The 17,623-nt window shown below is 40.8% G+C and overlaps 1 long non-coding RNA gene across 1 annotated transcript; it reads left to right on the top strand.

The window, feature by feature from the left end:
* Positions 1 to 574: 574 nt before the first annotated feature.
* Positions 575 to 1,178, top strand: LOC308081613. Its single transcript, XR_013932877.1, has 3 exons — positions 575 to 662; positions 917 to 991; positions 1,104 to 1,178. It is a non-coding gene; the product is annotated as an uncharacterized lncRNA (long non-coding RNA).
* Positions 1,179 to 17,623: the final 16,445 nt, after the last annotated feature.

Here is a 17,623-nt window from a genome sequence, read left to right on the forward strand (position 1 = left end):
TCGGGGACCGATAAATAATACAGTGCAGTCATCACAATAAAGGTTAAAAGGGTGTTAAGATGATGAAACAGTGCATCAATATAACTAACAAAAAATTATAATAATGTCCCGTTTTCCACCCTGTCACAGTAACACACTGTTTACTCCCGAATCACATCAGATCAGTGTGTTCTTATTTTGACTAAAACTTTAACTTTAACTTACTAATATTGACAAACTGTCAATATAACTTGTTTGTTTTTGTTTCTATCGTTCCCTACTCCCCTGCCTCTTCCCTTCCCTCCTTCTCTCGTGTTGTTCATCTCCTTGTCCACCTGTTGTGTGTGGCAGGACATCAAGAAGAAGTTGAAGAGACGTTTCAGTCGGGTTAAGAAGAACACCGTCTGTCTACTGGGAGATGGGAACTACCATCTGATGAGTGAACCAAGTGGAGAAATTGATCCTGAGGTGTGTCTGTGTATAGATAGGTGTAGCTATGAACATGTTGTATTATGAAGTTAATTATTAATGTTATGTGTCTGTGCAGGACTTGCCATTCACCTTGGCACCACCTGAGATCCGAGGTTTCTTTGAAGCATACTATGAGCAGCCTCCTCCATTCAAATGTAGTCTTAAAGTGAGTGGTTCTGATGTTCCTGCATGGAATGCAACCATTCGACAAGGTACCTACCATATGTACACAGTCACCTGTCTACTTGAATGTGTATGTATGTGTGTACGCACGCACGCACGCACGCACGCACGCACACACACACACACACACACACACACACACACACACACACACACACACACACACACACACACACACCTGTCTACTTCAATGTTTGTGTTTATTTGTGCTTGATCATAATTGCTTTGCTAACTTTGCAGTGTATTTCTGAATAATGAGGCCTATCTGTTGTTCTTGTGTCAGATGACTTGAAAACGCCCAGCATACTACAACGACTACGTGGTCAGTATCAGCGGGGCTCGAGCAAAAGGAAAACGAGTAAGTGTGATTCAATTTCAATTTAATACTATTATTATTTTGTTCAATTTGTGTGATATCAGGCTTCTCAGCATTGTAGAACCAGACAGTATGATTTCCATCTCTCTCACAGTCAGAAAACAGAAAACTGATGCATCAGATGAAGGAATCACCAGTAAGAGACATGCTCTCCTACATCAGCCAGGTGAGTTTCCTTACTCGTTAGATGAATTAATTCATGTTTAAAAACAGAACAATCCTCTAGTCATCATTGGCATGGCAGCTCATTTATGAACATAGTTCCTCCTCACATACATACAGTAGCAAGTCCAAGGTGTTTATTGTCAGTTGTCACATAACAATAACTAGGCAGTGAAATCCTTGTACAGTACTTCAACCTTCCTCAACAGTGTAGAAAACTATGAAATAGAATAAAATGAAATAGAAAGGTAAAACAGTCTGTAAATATATTGTAAACACAGTATATACAACTATCAACAATATTAGGCAGTGCTCAAAATATTGAATATTGGGATACATATATGGTATCGGTGATGTCCTTATCGTATTCATATGACAGGCATACTGCAATATTTAGCTTGACTGTGTTTTGCTCGTTTGTTTTAATCAAATGTCTGGGTGTGTATTGCGCTGAGCTCTGCCATACATTCTGGAGAATCCTTCAGCAATGTAGAGGTAGAAAGCAGGAGAAGGAGGTGAAACATTTGTACACCATATCATATCTTGATCCATACCGTATCGTGACTCCTGTACCAGGGTAGGGACAGTTTTAATGGTCAGTGTGGAGGAGGTGCTGGTGCGATTACACACCACCAGGGGTCTATATGTCAGAAAGTCCAGGATAAGACCTGCCTTTCTACCCCCGGTGTCAGTAGCGGGGGGTGGGGAGAGCCTGGCGAGTTGGGGCAAACGCTCTCCCCACAACATGATTTACCATTCTGTGCCTATCGGTACATAACTCGGACGGGCCGAGTAGGCTCAAGCAATCTTCGCAACGTTCAGCACGACAACTTACGCGCTCGGTAGCTCGCGCAAAAAGAAGTAGTCTGCGGTTGTTGGAAAAAGTAGTGTCGATAGCGGGAGTCGATCCCAGGAGGTGTGGATTGGGAGTCTAGTGATTAACAAGGCTCGGTATTCGGGCTGTATTAGAATGTGACTACGCCCACCGTTCCCAACTCTTCTAATGTAGAGCGAAAGAAGCCCCGCCCAGTAGGGCCCCGCCCAGTAGGGCCCCAAGGCTACTGAGACTGGGGTAGAAAGGCTGCACGGCAGTGCACGCACTTCCCAGGATCCAGCTGCATGGGAGGTGTTGAGTCAGAGTCCTTGGTCTCTGTCCCTTGTCCCCTGTGTCCAACACTGACAAACCTACAGGTACGCCCACTGCTTTGGAAACAATCCTATTACCTCCCCAATACAAAGGACCGCCTTAAAGTATTTGCATTGTTTCCGTGATGCCCTTATTTTTTTAATTTCAGAATTGTTTGCACTCAGTTGTAGCTCTTACATTGAATTTAGACGACACCACACGTATGAGTAGGCAGAGATCTCTGATCGTCTGGCTACGCTAGACGAGTGACAATGAGGTGTTTGTCCCGCCCCTCCTCCACTGTGATTGGATGTCTGGGTAAAAAGTGACAGATGATTGCAGTTTTTCTACCTAAAGTTGAACATTATTCAACTCCGGGGCCAGAAAGTAAAAACACCAGACATGCAGGACTCAACACAGTGCAGAAGCTCAGTGCATCATCACACTGCTGGCATACAGTAGCATGGTGTAAATATGCTGTATTCCCTGGACTCAGGGAAAAACACTGGTGGACACAGCCCTAGCCTACAGTTTAAATCACTAACCCAAACACTGGTGGACACAGCCCCTTATATGTGAACATACTGTACTAGCCTACAGTTTAAATCACTAACCCAAACACTGGTGGACACAGCCCCTTATATGAGAACATACTAGCCTACAGTTTAAATCACTAACCCCATGGTGACTCAAGATTGCATTGTAAAGTATTGAGTCATTGACCAACTCTAGTCCACAGTAAGAAACATAATGCAAATCCATATAGTCACTAGGAATAGATCCTTCCCTCTCCCTAGATTGAAGGAAATGTATTTCTGCATACAGGAGTATATCTACCAATAGTTCATTGACAGCAGTGTTTCAACAGGGTCTTTATCAGGCAAGAGACCCTGTTGGGTTGAAATGTTGCAGAGTTATCAACCGAAGACAAATGTATTGAATTGATCAGATTTTCTCTTCCCATATGATGTGATTTACTGAATCAGTTCATTGAATATTGTGTCTATTGTTTGATGCATAGTGTGGCTTTAGAAGCTGCTTGTTTTCTTCACATCATGAACATGAAAGTCATTTCTGTTAAAGTATCAACTGATTGTTGTTTTCTCTCAGGTGCATCAGCTGTGAAAGAACCTCAGATTTGCCAGACAACAGGTAAGATCTTTACTCTCTGACCTTTAAGTTTGACCCTCAGTCATCAATGTCATTAATCTTTAACAAGTTCATTAAACCTCTACTTTTCTGAGGGCAGAAGTTAATACCATTTCAGCCTATGTTTTTTCTTTTTCCTCTTCTTTGTTCATGAAAGATAACTTTGTGAAGAAGAACTGGGGTGACCTAATTCGGCGCGTCACAGATGTTATGGGTATAGCAGATGACCTCTATCAAAAAGAAATTCTCACAGATGAGACCTATCAGGAAATCTGGAACGCCAGGCCCAAGCCAGAACAAATGAGAATACTGCTTCACACTGTAAACCTAAAAGGAACTGCAGCAATATCAGGATTCTACGAGGCTCTGCAGCAGCACGAGTCGTGTCTTTTCAACGATCTGGGTAAGAGCAAAACACTACAAAACCCTCTTTCAGTCCAGTCTGTTGGAGGTCTGTGTGACATGATTTTTCTTTTCACATTCCACCAGATGGTCCTGGCAGATAAACATATTCCAGCAGAAGGTCCTGGCAGATAAACACATTCCAGAAGAAGGTCCTGGCAGATAAACATATTCCAGCAGAAGGTCCTGGCAGATAAACACATTCCAGCAGAAGGTCCTGGCAGATAAACACATTCCAGCACAAGGTCCTGGCAGATAAACACATTCCAGCACAAGGTCCTGGCAGATAAAAAGGTCCTGGCAGATAAACACATTCCAGCAGAAGGTCCTGGCAGATAAACACATTCCAGCACAAGGTCCTGGCAGATAAACACATTCCAGCAGAAGGTCCTGGCAGATAAACATATTCCAGCAGAAGGTCCTGGCAGATAAACATATTCCAGCAGAAGGTCCTGGCAGATAAACAAGCTCTGAAGAGACAACAACTAGTCCACTGACACGTCTCTTTGATGGAGAGAAACGTCTGACCATTAACCTTTTTTTATGATTTGATTCTGCTAGATTGAAGGATGTTGTACAGAAAGAAAAATATTGATAGAATGATCTTAATTTCTATGATCCTCTGTTAAATACCTAAATTGTAAATTGAAGATCGAAACTTTTTATTTTGTTTTGTTTTTGACAGCTTGTGACAACTTTTAACAGGATAAATTCCACTCAGTAACTTACTTTGCTTTGTTAAGTAGGCCATGTCCCTGAATATTATGTCAAATACATTAAACTCATTTTGATGCAGCCTGGCATGGCGGACAACCAGAGAATGTGGTCCACTGACCACCAGAGAAGTCTACTGACAAACATAGAATGGTCCCAAGGATGGAGACCCTGTTGTACTGTATGTACTGTAGGACTGTACAGTACACAGTATCATTTGTACATTTGATTTGTACATTTTGTAAATTTCAGTCCCTCTTCTACAGAATGTAAACTTGACACACATGGTGTGATAATAAAATGCACTTTTATATTTGTGAGAGAAACTGTTTTGATTAATTGATTAATTAATTGATTGAATACTTTATTAACAGTTTGCTAATAGTACAGCGGTACAATTATACAAGTAATGCTAAAAGGATAACACACAAAGCTCTGAGGGCTTGTTTCCATTGTGGTCCTATGTATTCAATTCATCAAGACATATAAAGTCATACAATGCTATACAAGAAATCATCAATACCAGGAGCAATAAAAAGTATATTTACATAAAACTTGAGTCAAGCTAGAAGACGTTCTCTAGGTCTGTTGAAACAGATGCTCTGTTATGGTGGTTCTGAAAGAGGGATTCACAGTGTTTGATGGCTGATGGTGGTCCCTACATTATATTTTAATTTCTCCTTACACAGACTACCCAGCAGAGGGAACCAGTGTTTCAGAGGGAGGAACTTTTAGCAGGACTGTGTGATGCCCATGTATTAGTCTGGGTGGTTGTGGGTGTGATGCTTTGCACTAACTCTTGCCCTATAGGGGAGCAGGGTGGGGCTGATTGCTCATTGGAGAGCACCTGGGCCCGGTGCCTCCAGGAGGCTATAAAACCCCCACCCTGGCCAGTCTCTAGGAGAAGCTGAGAGAAGCAGACCTGTCTGAAATGGTGCCTGAACGTGAAGTCAGCAGCGTTTGTTGCGCCGGTGTCTGTGGTGTCGCGGTCGGAGGGTCCTTTACATGGGAACGAGAGGAGTCTCGGTGATGTAGACGAGGCGTACCGTCCATTCGTAGAGAGGGGGTTTGTCTCCCTTGTTGGGTCCAATGAAAAGGTGCCCGTAACAACTCTGCGGGACACCGCGGCGCTGGGCACATACGTGCTTGATTCTGTTCTGGCGTTTTCCTCTAAGTCACAAATGATTGTAAATCTATAGGCCTATTGTAAGTCACCACATCTCTGTGAGTCAGAGTGTCAGGACATAACTAGTGTCAGGACAATAGTTTTGGTCCATGTTGTTATACAACATACAGTGTATACAGGGTATCTGCACATTTCTAAAGTTACAATTTAATGACTGTTAAGACCAATACCAACAAATTGTCAAATATTACGTAAGAAAGAGCAAACATTGTGAAAATAGCCGATCTACAAGCTCACAACGCCTCACACTGAGAGGCGTTGTGAGCTTGTAGATTGCCTATTTTCACAATAATTATTTATCAGTGGAACCGAGTCAAACTAAATGTAATGCCTACAATTCCAAGTGCTTGTCAGAGTGGGGGGTCCCCAGTTCAAATATGATTATTTTGGGGGATCACGGCCTGAAAAGTTTGGGAACCCTTGACTTAGACTACCACACAATAGACTGTTTATAACCACTGACTGTTAATTAATATCATGCAGTTAGATTCATCTGATTTCGTATCATTCCATTTAGTTTTTTTCACATGCATCATTCAGGGCCATCAACACTGGTAACATCTACACCTATGAGTTGTATGATGACATTCTGTAGTAATGTGTGGACATGGACCTCTGTTAGATTACCATCATATCAGAATCAACTTTATGGTCACAACACAGGTTTACAAGAAGTGGGTGAAATGTGTTTGTGTGTGAGTTCCATCATTTTTGTAGTTTTCCTGCAGCATAAATACACAGTGGTATAATTCTATAATGTTACGTCTGTTTACTGTATTGATGCAGGATCAATTTATGAATTCTATAATATCATTTATTTTGAGATTTTTCAATGAATCAATTATACAAGACAACAGACTCAGACCTACATACAAAACAATGTACAGAAAATCATGTACAGAATCATGTACAGAAAATATTAACTGTCTTCGGACCACATCACGGACCCCCATCTGAAAATGTTTTGTGCCAAGGACCCCCAGAAGAGAAAAATAAATAAAGAATAACTAAGATTCAAAATGTTCAAAAATAGAAGATGTACAAGCTGTACGAGCTTGTATATCTGCTATTCTTGAATACCACTGTTCAAAAACCACTGTTCTAAATCCTAAGAGTTTTCTGAAAAAACGTGTGTGTGTGTGTGTGTGTGTGTGTGTGTGTGTGCTCACAACTATTTTCACATTTTGACAATGTAACCTATGTTTTACCAGTTTGTATATATAGTTTGGTTTTTAAAAGTCCTTAAATTGTCACTTTACTGTCATTTGGGGACCCCCCCCCCCAGCCAATTTTATAGGGCCTGTCCGAAATGGACTTACTCAAGTAAAAGTATGAGAAACAGTGTAAGGATGTTATGGTTTATGTGCAGCTCCATGTTTCATCCAGTTGATTGCTGCTCACAGTTAAAGGTTTCAGTGTTTAATTCATAAACATGGTGACACATTACCAGGGGTGCAATGCTCACTGGACGGCCTTGCACGCCGTGCCGGAACCTATTTGACCAGGAGCACACGCAGGCACACGCATAGATTTAAAACTACTTTAAATTCGCACTGCAACAAAGTTTTCAAAGGCTCCCGACTCACACCAAGCGAATTAACATAGGAATAAGCCTAGATGCATATCAATTGTCCGACTTGCAGTGTAGGTGTTAAGCGACGTGCGCGTCACGTCATTGAAATAGAGTGCAAGAACATACCTGCACATTACCGGAACTGGGAATCAAACCCTGAACCTTTTGCTTTGCAGGTGGGCTCTCTATCCATTCAGCTATGACGGCTGCATTAAATGTCCCAGTGGTTCTCAATATTTACTTGTCACAGACCCCCAAATGGATATTTGGCCATCGGAGGGGGGAGGGGGGGGGGGGTGACGAAAGACATGTGTTGAAAACATTCAAAATGTGTCAATTTTTTTAATTTATAAGATCCTTCTTAGGTGTGTTTGCTTCTGGGTGTTTGCTACTTGTAGGATTTGAACCCGGGTCCTTATAACATGTAGAGAGCTTCTTATCACATCAAGCTATTGTGGTTGTTGTCTGACAAAGGCCAAATGGATTAATCACACAAAAGCCAGAGGCTTGTTTCCATAGACATCGAAACATCTAAACAAGCAACAGCACAACAATGACACAGAAACTACATAATTTTAACTGCATATTCTGATATGTATTTTGTTCGTATCGTCGTTTGTTACTTAACCCATTAAGACCGGGGACGCATCTGTGTGTAATTTTTAGATTTCTTTGGCCATTCAAAAATAGCAGATATACAATGTATGGACATGGAATACATAGCACCGAGTGCCGCGCTATGAGCTTGTAGATCTGCAATTTTTAAAAAAAACTGATTTTAAAGACCGGTCTTAAAGTGGAGTGGGGTAGGCAGCATGGTAGCTCATCGTGTTAGGACAGTGTCTACATGAGCCGAGGGTCGTGGGTTCAAGTCCCCCTGCATCTTTACTCTGAAGCATGTTTTAAAGACTAACGTCCAGAAACCACACTTAAAAGCACTGAAGAAACGTGTGTTAATGTGTGGAGGTGCCGTAGGGCAGCGGATAATTGGTGGACACCTCTGTGGTCTTTGGCAACACGGCTTGCCGGGCCACAGATTCTACTCCCGTCTCGGCAAGTAAGGTGCACAGGGTTGTCCAGCCATGGCAGGCACCCAAGCCGAATACTCATCGATGTACCTTGGTACAGTGGGGCTGGGGAGCGTTTAGCTCCCCGGTGTTTCCACACAGTAACAACGAGGGGTTACGGCAACACAAATAACACCCACCTGACCTTTTACGTAACCACGGTAACAATGTCAACTAGGTGAAGTCACTTCCTGAACTGCACTCCTCAATCCTATCACTGTTTGGTGTTGTGTTGTGTTGTGTTGTGTTAGTTTTTGTGTCAAACTAAACTTGTTTATTCACACATGTGATGGAATACAGCCAGTCCACTGGATGGCGCTCGCGCTGTCTTTTGGGTTCGTGGGTTCAGGGTGTTGTGTATGACGTCACATCCAGGTCAACAGTCAGTGTGTTTGTTTTGCTGCCAGAGACAACTCCTTTAGATATCAGATCTATAAACACACTCAGCGGTGAGTCATAGTTAACCTGCTTTATTGTCACAGCTTTGTTTACGTTAGTTTGGTACAAAATGGTTAAAAATGTATCTTTTTAACCTTTTTAAGAGGAGCTACAACCACACAACATCTCTAAGGTCTTCCATACATCAAATGGATTCTTATGTCAAAATATTTTACTGCAAAAGTGTTTGAATTGATTTATTGTTATTATACACCCCTAAACTAATGCTAATCTTGTGAATCACAATGAGAGGATTTAAACAGGACATGCTTGAAGTCAGTGTAGACATGGTTCACATGATGCTCGTCTGTTACAAGCGTCATGGAACCACTTGTTCCTGGTTTGCGAGGTTTGTACATTTACAACTGGTACATCTACATAAACATTCAGATTTCAAATATAAAGTGCTGAACCCACAGCCACGGATGTTACAAGTTAAAGCGCCCTGGTCTAAGTGCCTGTATCTTCCGTATATATAATAATAAATTATTCAATAAGAAGCCTTTTAATCCGATTGGTGGCCATTTTCTCCGAATTTTCTCTGATACTTTCAACTACGCGACCCTATCAGTTGGAAGATGTATTGCACTCTGATACATTATAAAAAATAAAATAGAAAATGGCCGCCGATCGGATTAAAATGCTTTTTATTGAACAATACGGAAGATACGGGTACTTAGACCGGTGCGCTTTAACTTGTAACATCCGTGCCTTGGGGTAAGAACTTTATATTTGGAATTTGAACGTTAATGCAGATGTGGCAGTTGTAAATGTAAAACATTCGCAAACCAGGAACAAGTGGTTCCATGACTGTCATGGTATGACTGTCATGTTTCAGGGTCAGGTTTTTTCCCCAGCAGTCAGACAAACAGCTCCCCCTACTGGAGAGGAGCTACAACCACACAACATCTCTAAGGTCTTCCATACATCAAATGGATCAAATTTTACTGCAAAGGTGTTTAAATTGATGTATTGTTATTATAAACCCTAAACTAATGCTAATGCAACATAAATAAAGCCTGACTGTACCACAGGTCCTGGCCACCACCCTGCCCCTAGTGGTGCTGCTCATCGACGGGAACCTGGGCTACTGGCCACAGCATGGAGCCAGTGATACTGGACACCATGACCATGACCAGCAACCTGGGCTGCAGGAGGTTAACCCATTAAGACCGATCTGTATCATTTTAGATTTCAGCTCATAGCACGGCACAGAGTGCTATGAGCGCTATGAGCTTGTAGATCTGCTATTTTTGAAAAATCGTGAAAAATGTGTGCAAATCTTTGAATATTTCTTTGTTTTTAAAGCAAACATTTCTGCTTGTTTTTGGGGGATTCTACAAATGTTCTCTTCAAAAGTATATATACATTCAAAGATTTGCACAAATTGTCACGATTTTTCAATAAAGAAAATAGCGGATCTACAAGCGCGTATGAGATGAGCATGAGCTTGTAGATCTGCTATTTTTGAATAGCCAAATGAATCTAAAAATGACAGAGATGTGTTCCCGGATTGAATAGGTTAATAGACATAGGCATAGACTTGAAGGAGAATCTCATAAAAGTGTCTAACTTGTGAGACAACACATTCCGTTTAAACCAGGTTTACAAACTGTAACCATTGTAAGGTGTTAATATAGCATCACAATCATTTTAACCTATTTTAACCTTTAACCTTGTGACAATTTGCGCAAACTTTGAATATATATATTTTTAAGCCAACATTTGTAACTCAAATCTTTGCTTCTGGGGGTCCCTGGAACAACAGATTTGTCCACGGCCAAATACATTTCATTTTGGGGGGTCCTTGACATGAAAAGGTTTGAGAACCACTGCTGTATACTATATACTCCCATTTCTCACAGGCTTTATTTCCTTCCAAATCCTTTTTTTTATGACCTCATAATAAGTAAACATGGGCATTTGTAAGTGCACTAATTCTTTGGACAAATTATTGGCCATTAGATATTTATGGAATAGTTAAAAGAAAGACATGTCTAAATGTGGTCATTAACTACAGTACATTAGAGGGCAATAGACTGTTGTGACTGCAACTATTAGTGGTGTAACATTCACAAACTAAATATGTGATACAGTTTACCCCCTCCCTCTATAACCCACCTTTTTCTTTCTAGCCACAACCCTTCTTCCCTCTCTCAATTTTTCTGTAAAATTTTAGCTGCCCGTTTATATTTTTTTCTATAACCCCTCCACTTTATTGTCTGGAAACCCCGGGGAATAACCCCCCGAGCCCATCCCGCTCACGCATGGATGAGACGAACTTCAGTACCCTGGCTTCAGTGGGACTTGAACCCGCGGCCCTTAGTGCGACGAGCCCTAGCAAGCTCTGCTTGGTGGAACTGCTAGGCCTTGTGCTGTGACTTAGTCCGCCACGCTATTAGTACCGGCTAATCCTGCTGCTGTCTGTGTTGCCTTGTGCTTCTGTAGCCCCTAGAGGGCAGTAGAGGGTAAAGAGTGAGTGGAGTTTAGATCAGATCATGAAGGCAGCGTCTTATGCAGTGGTGTAAAGTAACTAAGTACAATTTTGAGGTTTTTGTACTTTATTTGAGTATTTCCAATACTTTTACTCCACCTCAGAGGCATATATTGTACTTTTACTCCACTACAATTATTGGAAAACTGCAGACAGAAATTGTTATATTATAAAACATACATTAACCACTTTAGCCCTATTTTATACATAGGCTATTTGAAAATAGCCGATCTACAAGCTCACAGATATACTATTTTCAAATATTTTAGTACATTTGTGTCGCATCGTGAGCTTGTAGATCTGCTATTTTCAACAAGTAATTTTTTTATTCCGGATATTTAACAGAGTACTTCTACATTGCAGTATTGATACTTTTACTTAAGTAAAACATTTGAGTACTTTTTCCACCACTGGTCTTATGGAATAGTTAAAAGAAAGACATGTAAATGTGGTCATTAACTAGTGGTGTGATGTTCAAAAACAAAATATGTGATGCAGTCTCTCCCCCCCACAAAATGTCAGGTGCCCGTTTATGTTTTTTCTATAACCCCTCCGCTTTATTGTCTGGAAACCCCGGGGAATAACCCCCCGAGCCCATCCCGCTCACGCATGGATGAGAGATCTTCAGTACTATGCTTCAGCTGGGATTTGAACCCGCGGCCCTTAGTACGGCAAGCGGTAGCAATCTCGGGTGTGCCAGGCTTGGTGACTCAGACTTAGTCCGCCTCGCTATAGTACCGGCTAGTTGTCACTGGAGTACCGGCTAGTTGTGAGTGGAGTTTAGATCATGAAGGCAGCATCTCTACACTTTGCAGCACAAGAATATCAAGGTGATCCAATTGCATTCTCTGTTCCCAGGGTGAATAGTTTATATCAGACGCCAATTCATTTTATTATTGTCTCTCTAGGTATATATAATGTGACGAACTCCTGTTCCCTAACTAATAAAATAGCCTATATTTTCAGTCATTGTTATCCAAGTACCAAAAGTACTCATTATGCAGAATGTCCCACTTCAAGTTTTCAGATTGTAGTGGGTTGAGCTTTTGCTGGTTGCCCCTAGCAACGCAACGCCACGCCCCCCGTGATCAACAGGCAGCTGTACGTGGCCGCTAGTTAGGTTGACGTTTGTCTGCCTGGTCGTGGGAGCGTTCCGTTTCAGCGTCTTAACTATGTATTGATGTGTGAGCTTAGAGAAACCTAATGTTGTCCTAACTCTGCAGGTGCTCACTGCTCCCCCGACCTCCTTGTAAACGGAGCCGGAGGTGCTCCCGGTGTGCGTGTCCGTCCAGTCTGTGCCACTTTATGGAGCGGTGTGCGTGTCCGTCCAGTCTGTGCCACTTTATGGAGGTCGCTGCGCACATAGTAATTTTTGTTTTAAGTCATTGATCAGGTTATTATGTCCTTTTGTTTTGTTAGAAGCTCCGTTTGCCTCTGCTGTTTTTGTCCTTAGTCATTATTTGTCATTTGAGCTGTTCTCACTCACTCATAATAAGAAGGGTATATTGGCTCCGTCCCGATAGGTTGGTGGTCACGGGTGTAGGGGGTTTTGTATTTTAGTGCATGATCTATTTCTTGCATGCTCAAGAATCCAGTGTTGTGTGTATTTTAATATATTTCTCTCGTGTCTTACAGTGAGTGAAGTGCTTGTGTGTGCTTTTGGTGGCGGTGAAACCCCTCTCTCCCACCTATACCCCCCGGCTACTGGTATCTTAGGCTATTGCCCCTTTTTGATAGATATTTGTACTGTTTTAATTAGTTGTGAAATTGCTGCTAAATAAATATATTTCCTAAACTTCATGAACTTGACCTTTCCATTTTTAGATGCTTATTCTGCCTTGAATTATAAATAAAAACAAACATCATTTTTAAACTGGAAACCCACGTCTCTGCCTCTTATTAATAACCTGTGGTCGGTATTCAATGTGTATTGTGCATCATATGGTATTCTCTGGGTGGAGTAAGTGTCCTGGTCACAAATAATGCCAGTCCATCAACATCATTAAAGGTATTGGTTGTAACGTTATGATCAGATCAGTCAATATGATCAGATCAGTCAAATTGGATATTAAAGAAAGGAGGCCCACAGTCCATGTATTTTGGCAGATCCAGTACAGGAGCTGGACAATGAAAACAAAAAAGGCAGTAAAGATTGTCTCTTGCCATTTGAACAGCCAATTCATGTAAAAAAAAAAACTTTACTAGATCATGACATAGAATGACAAAAGAACAAATTGACAAAGTGTAAAAATCCAACTTTATTTTATCCTTGCTGTTCCTGCTTATCCTTGGTCTGGGGGAAATATTTAACTGGTCAGTGAAACAGTAAATCCAGGACCAGTCGCCCAAGCAGAGAATGCAGGACCGGCCCAACCTCCACAAAGAAGTTACTGCAGAGCAGGAGCTCGGCGGCCTTGCTTTGACATCGTCTTCATTCCTCTTTGACGAACAACACAAACAAACTGACTAAATCTATTAACATGATACTGACTATGATTCTCCTAAACTATGCAGGTAAATACTGTTCCTAAACATAGTTTAGTCAGAATCATGTTTTGTCAGTACCACAGTATTAGTGTTTGGTCAGTTCCAGGCTCTCTCGTCATGATACTGACTATGACACACAATGATGCTGAACAAAACACTATGATTCTGACTAAACTATGCAGGTAAATACTGTCCCTGACTAAACTATGCAGGTAAATACTGTCCCTGACTAAACTATGCAGGTAAATACTGTCCCTAAACATAGTTTTGTCAGTACCAGAATATTAATGTTTCGTCAGTACCAGAGTTTTGTCAGTTCCAAGTCGTAGTCAGTACCAGAGTATTAATGTTTCTTCAGTTCCAAGTCGTAGTCAGTACCAGAGTATTTATTTATGTTTTGTCAGTTCCATGTCGTAGTCAGTACCAGAGTATTAATGTTAAGTCAGTTCCATGTCGTAGTCAGTACCAGAGTATTAATGTTTCGTCAGTTCCAAGTCGTAGTCAGTACCAGAGTATTAATGTTTCTTCAGTTCCAAGTCGTAGTCAGTACCAGAGTATTTATTTATGTTTTGTCAGTTCCATGTCGTAGTCAGTACCAGAGTATTAATGTTTCGTCAGTTCCATGTCGTAGTCAGTACCAGAGTATTAATGTTTCGTCAGTTCCAAGTCGTAGTCAGTACCAGAGTATTAGTGTTTCAGTTCCAAGTCGTAGTCAGTACCAGAGTATTAGTGTTTCGGTTCCAAGTCGTAGTCAGTACCAGAGTATTAGTGTTTCGTCAGTTCCAGGCTCTCTCATAATGATACTGTTCTGACTATCATAGTAGCACTACTATGACACTGACTATGATTCTCCTAAACACTATGACACTGACTATGATTCTCCTGAAGTATGACACTGACTATGATTCTCCTAAACTATGACACTGACTATGATTCTCCTGAAGTATGACACTATATGATTCTCCTGAAGTATGACACTGACTATGATTCTCCTATGTGACATTCAATAATAGAAAGTACATTCCGGTTAGGTATAAGCTCACAGACGTCATTGCACATGCTTAATGTTGTGTGGGGAAGAAAGAAAACTGACCTTTCCAGGAAATAAACTAAGTATATGTCTTGATATGAGAGGATACATCTTTTACAAATAACACAACGGCTTAAAAAAATGTGTGATATGCCAAAAAAGCTTGTTTTATCCAAGACATGACTCAATTTCAAGATTTTATCACTCACCAAGACATTCAAGTTACGCTGTATGAAAACAAGTCCCTAGATCTCACAGAAATAAGACTGGTTAGATGATTGTACCTTATATTAAGTGTGATGAGGTATTTTGAATAGAAATAAGCCAGATGTACTTCATAAGATTTTGAGCAGTGTAAACTATGATTCTCCTAAACTATGACACTGACTATGATTCTCCTAAACACTATGATTCTCCTGAACTATGACACTGACTATGATTCTCCTAAACACTATGATACTGACTATGATTCTCCTAAACACTATGATTCTCCTAAACTATGACACTGACGATGATTCTCCTAAACTATGATACTGACTATGATTCTCCTAAACTATGACACTGACGATGATTCTCCTAAACTATGATACTGACTATATTCTGCTAAACTACAATACTCTGGTACTGACACAATGATACTGCTAAACTACAATACTCTGGTACTGACACAATGATACTGACTAAAGTAAACTATGATACTGACTAAACTACAATACTCTGGTACTGACACAATGATACTGACTAAACTTTATTCTATGATACCGACATGATACTGACTAAACTGATGTTTTGCGGGGGTCCGCGATGTATTTCAACCACATTAATAACAATGAATGTGGATGAACCTCACAACGCGAGGTTGTAGTCCGGCTATTTTCACAATTTGAGTATATATAGTTTGGTTTTTAAAAGGTCTTAAAGTCCTTAAACTTTCACTTTTTGTCATTTGGGCTATAGCCTGTCCGAAATGGGCTTACTCAAGTAAAAGTATGAGAAACAGTGTAAGGATGTTATGGTTTCTGTGGAGCTCCATGTGTTTGGACCTCCTCTCTTCCTGTGGCGACTGGAGCAGCTTGTTCTGGAGGCCATCAGTCTGGAATCCTCAAGTAACCTCATAATTACCTGGAGAGAGTAATGGAGTTTCAGGTCACCATCAACTGCTGAAGTTGCACACACACACACACACACACACACACACACACACAGACAGAGGGTTCTACCCAACATAACATACAACAGGACAAAGGTGAAAAATGTCAGCAGGGCACTGAACCCCGTCCCGTCCCGGTAGAGCAGGAGTACCATACTACCAGCGCCTTTTGCTTTTTGACACCATGTCCTTACCTGCATGTGAATCAGTGTTGATTTCGTCAACAAATAAAAACTAGACTCAAATGTAAGGGTGGAGAAGAGATCCAGTAAAAGACAAGTCACAATATGGCCCCTTCACTCCTCGGTGAGCCAAATAAAAGAGTGATACCTTAATTAATGTTCCTGGATGCACCAACAGTCAGTCACAGGTGCAGTTACAGTAGCAGACTAGCATGTATCTCAGTCCAGACACTATCTTCTCATCCCACGTTACATTACATTAAAGTCATTTAGCAGACGCTTTTATCCAAAGTGACTTACAATAAGTGCATTCAGCAGGTAGGGAACGAAACTACTAATCACCAGAAGTGTTAAGTGCATTCTCTTATAAGACAAGCAACTAAGAGTATACCTAGTGCTCAGGTAAAAGTGCAATATATCAGCTACCTACTTTCTTAAACAGACAAATAGGAAAATCAAATGAGCAAGAGCTAACAAATAAGTGTATCAAATAAACAAGATCCAATAAAACACATTGCCAGAGAACTTAGAGCGAAGTCCTGGTCGCTCGAGCTCTATCTGTAATGTCCTCTTTGCGTCCTCCAGTAGAAAACAACAGACTCACCACATCAACGGTCCAACTGTGGAAGTTAAACTGTGTCTAGAAAACGTCTGTTCACGTGCAATGAACCCTGTGGCACTATAGACTCACTGTGTGCAGGGTTGCCAGATCTGCTTATTATAATTTCCCCACAAGATTTTATTTGAAAATAGCAGATCTACAAGCTCACAACACGTCGCATCGCGACGCGTTGTCGCAGGGGTCCTTAAGGGGGTTCCAGGGGACAAAGCTAAATTATAGATGAAAATCAAATCATCAAAATCAAAACATCTTCCAGGTCAGATGTTTGTATAGAGGCTGGTGTGTTATTATATTACATACAGATGTTTGTATGGAGGCTGGTGTGTTATTATATTACATACAGATGTTTGTATGGAGGCTGGTGTGTTGTTATATTAGTTTTCTTCAAGTCCAGTCCATTCTAACGGTGTGTTGAGGCTCACTGCTGTTAAAAAGGAGGGGGGAAAGTAATAATAATCTTAATAATTAATCAATTTACTATAACGGTTCGTTTCCCAGTACAGAGGCAAATTATTTTACATTTTAAATGTAATAGAATTTTGTGTTTTACATTTAATCACAAATGTAAAAAAAATGCAGATCTGCAAGATGACAACGTGTTGCATCGTGACACGTTATGAGCTTGCAGCTCTGCTATTTTCGCTGTGAATACAAGTGTCTTGAGATTTTGAATTCAGAGCATTGAGAGAGTGCAACAGAAACACACTATAGAAGAATATGAAGTATACAATTAAAACTAGTTAATCAGGAGTTGAGAAAAGAACATAAGAACAATAAAATAAATAATGAATTACAGTTCAGAATCAATAAACTCATTAGAGGGCTGTGTCAA

This window comes from Gymnoscopelus braueri (genome assembly GCF_963280865.1).
Source record: "Gymnoscopelus braueri genome assembly, contig: SCAFFOLD_51, whole genome shotgun sequence".
Lineage (NCBI taxonomy): Eukaryota > Metazoa > Chordata > Actinopteri > Myctophiformes > Myctophidae > Gymnoscopelus > Gymnoscopelus braueri.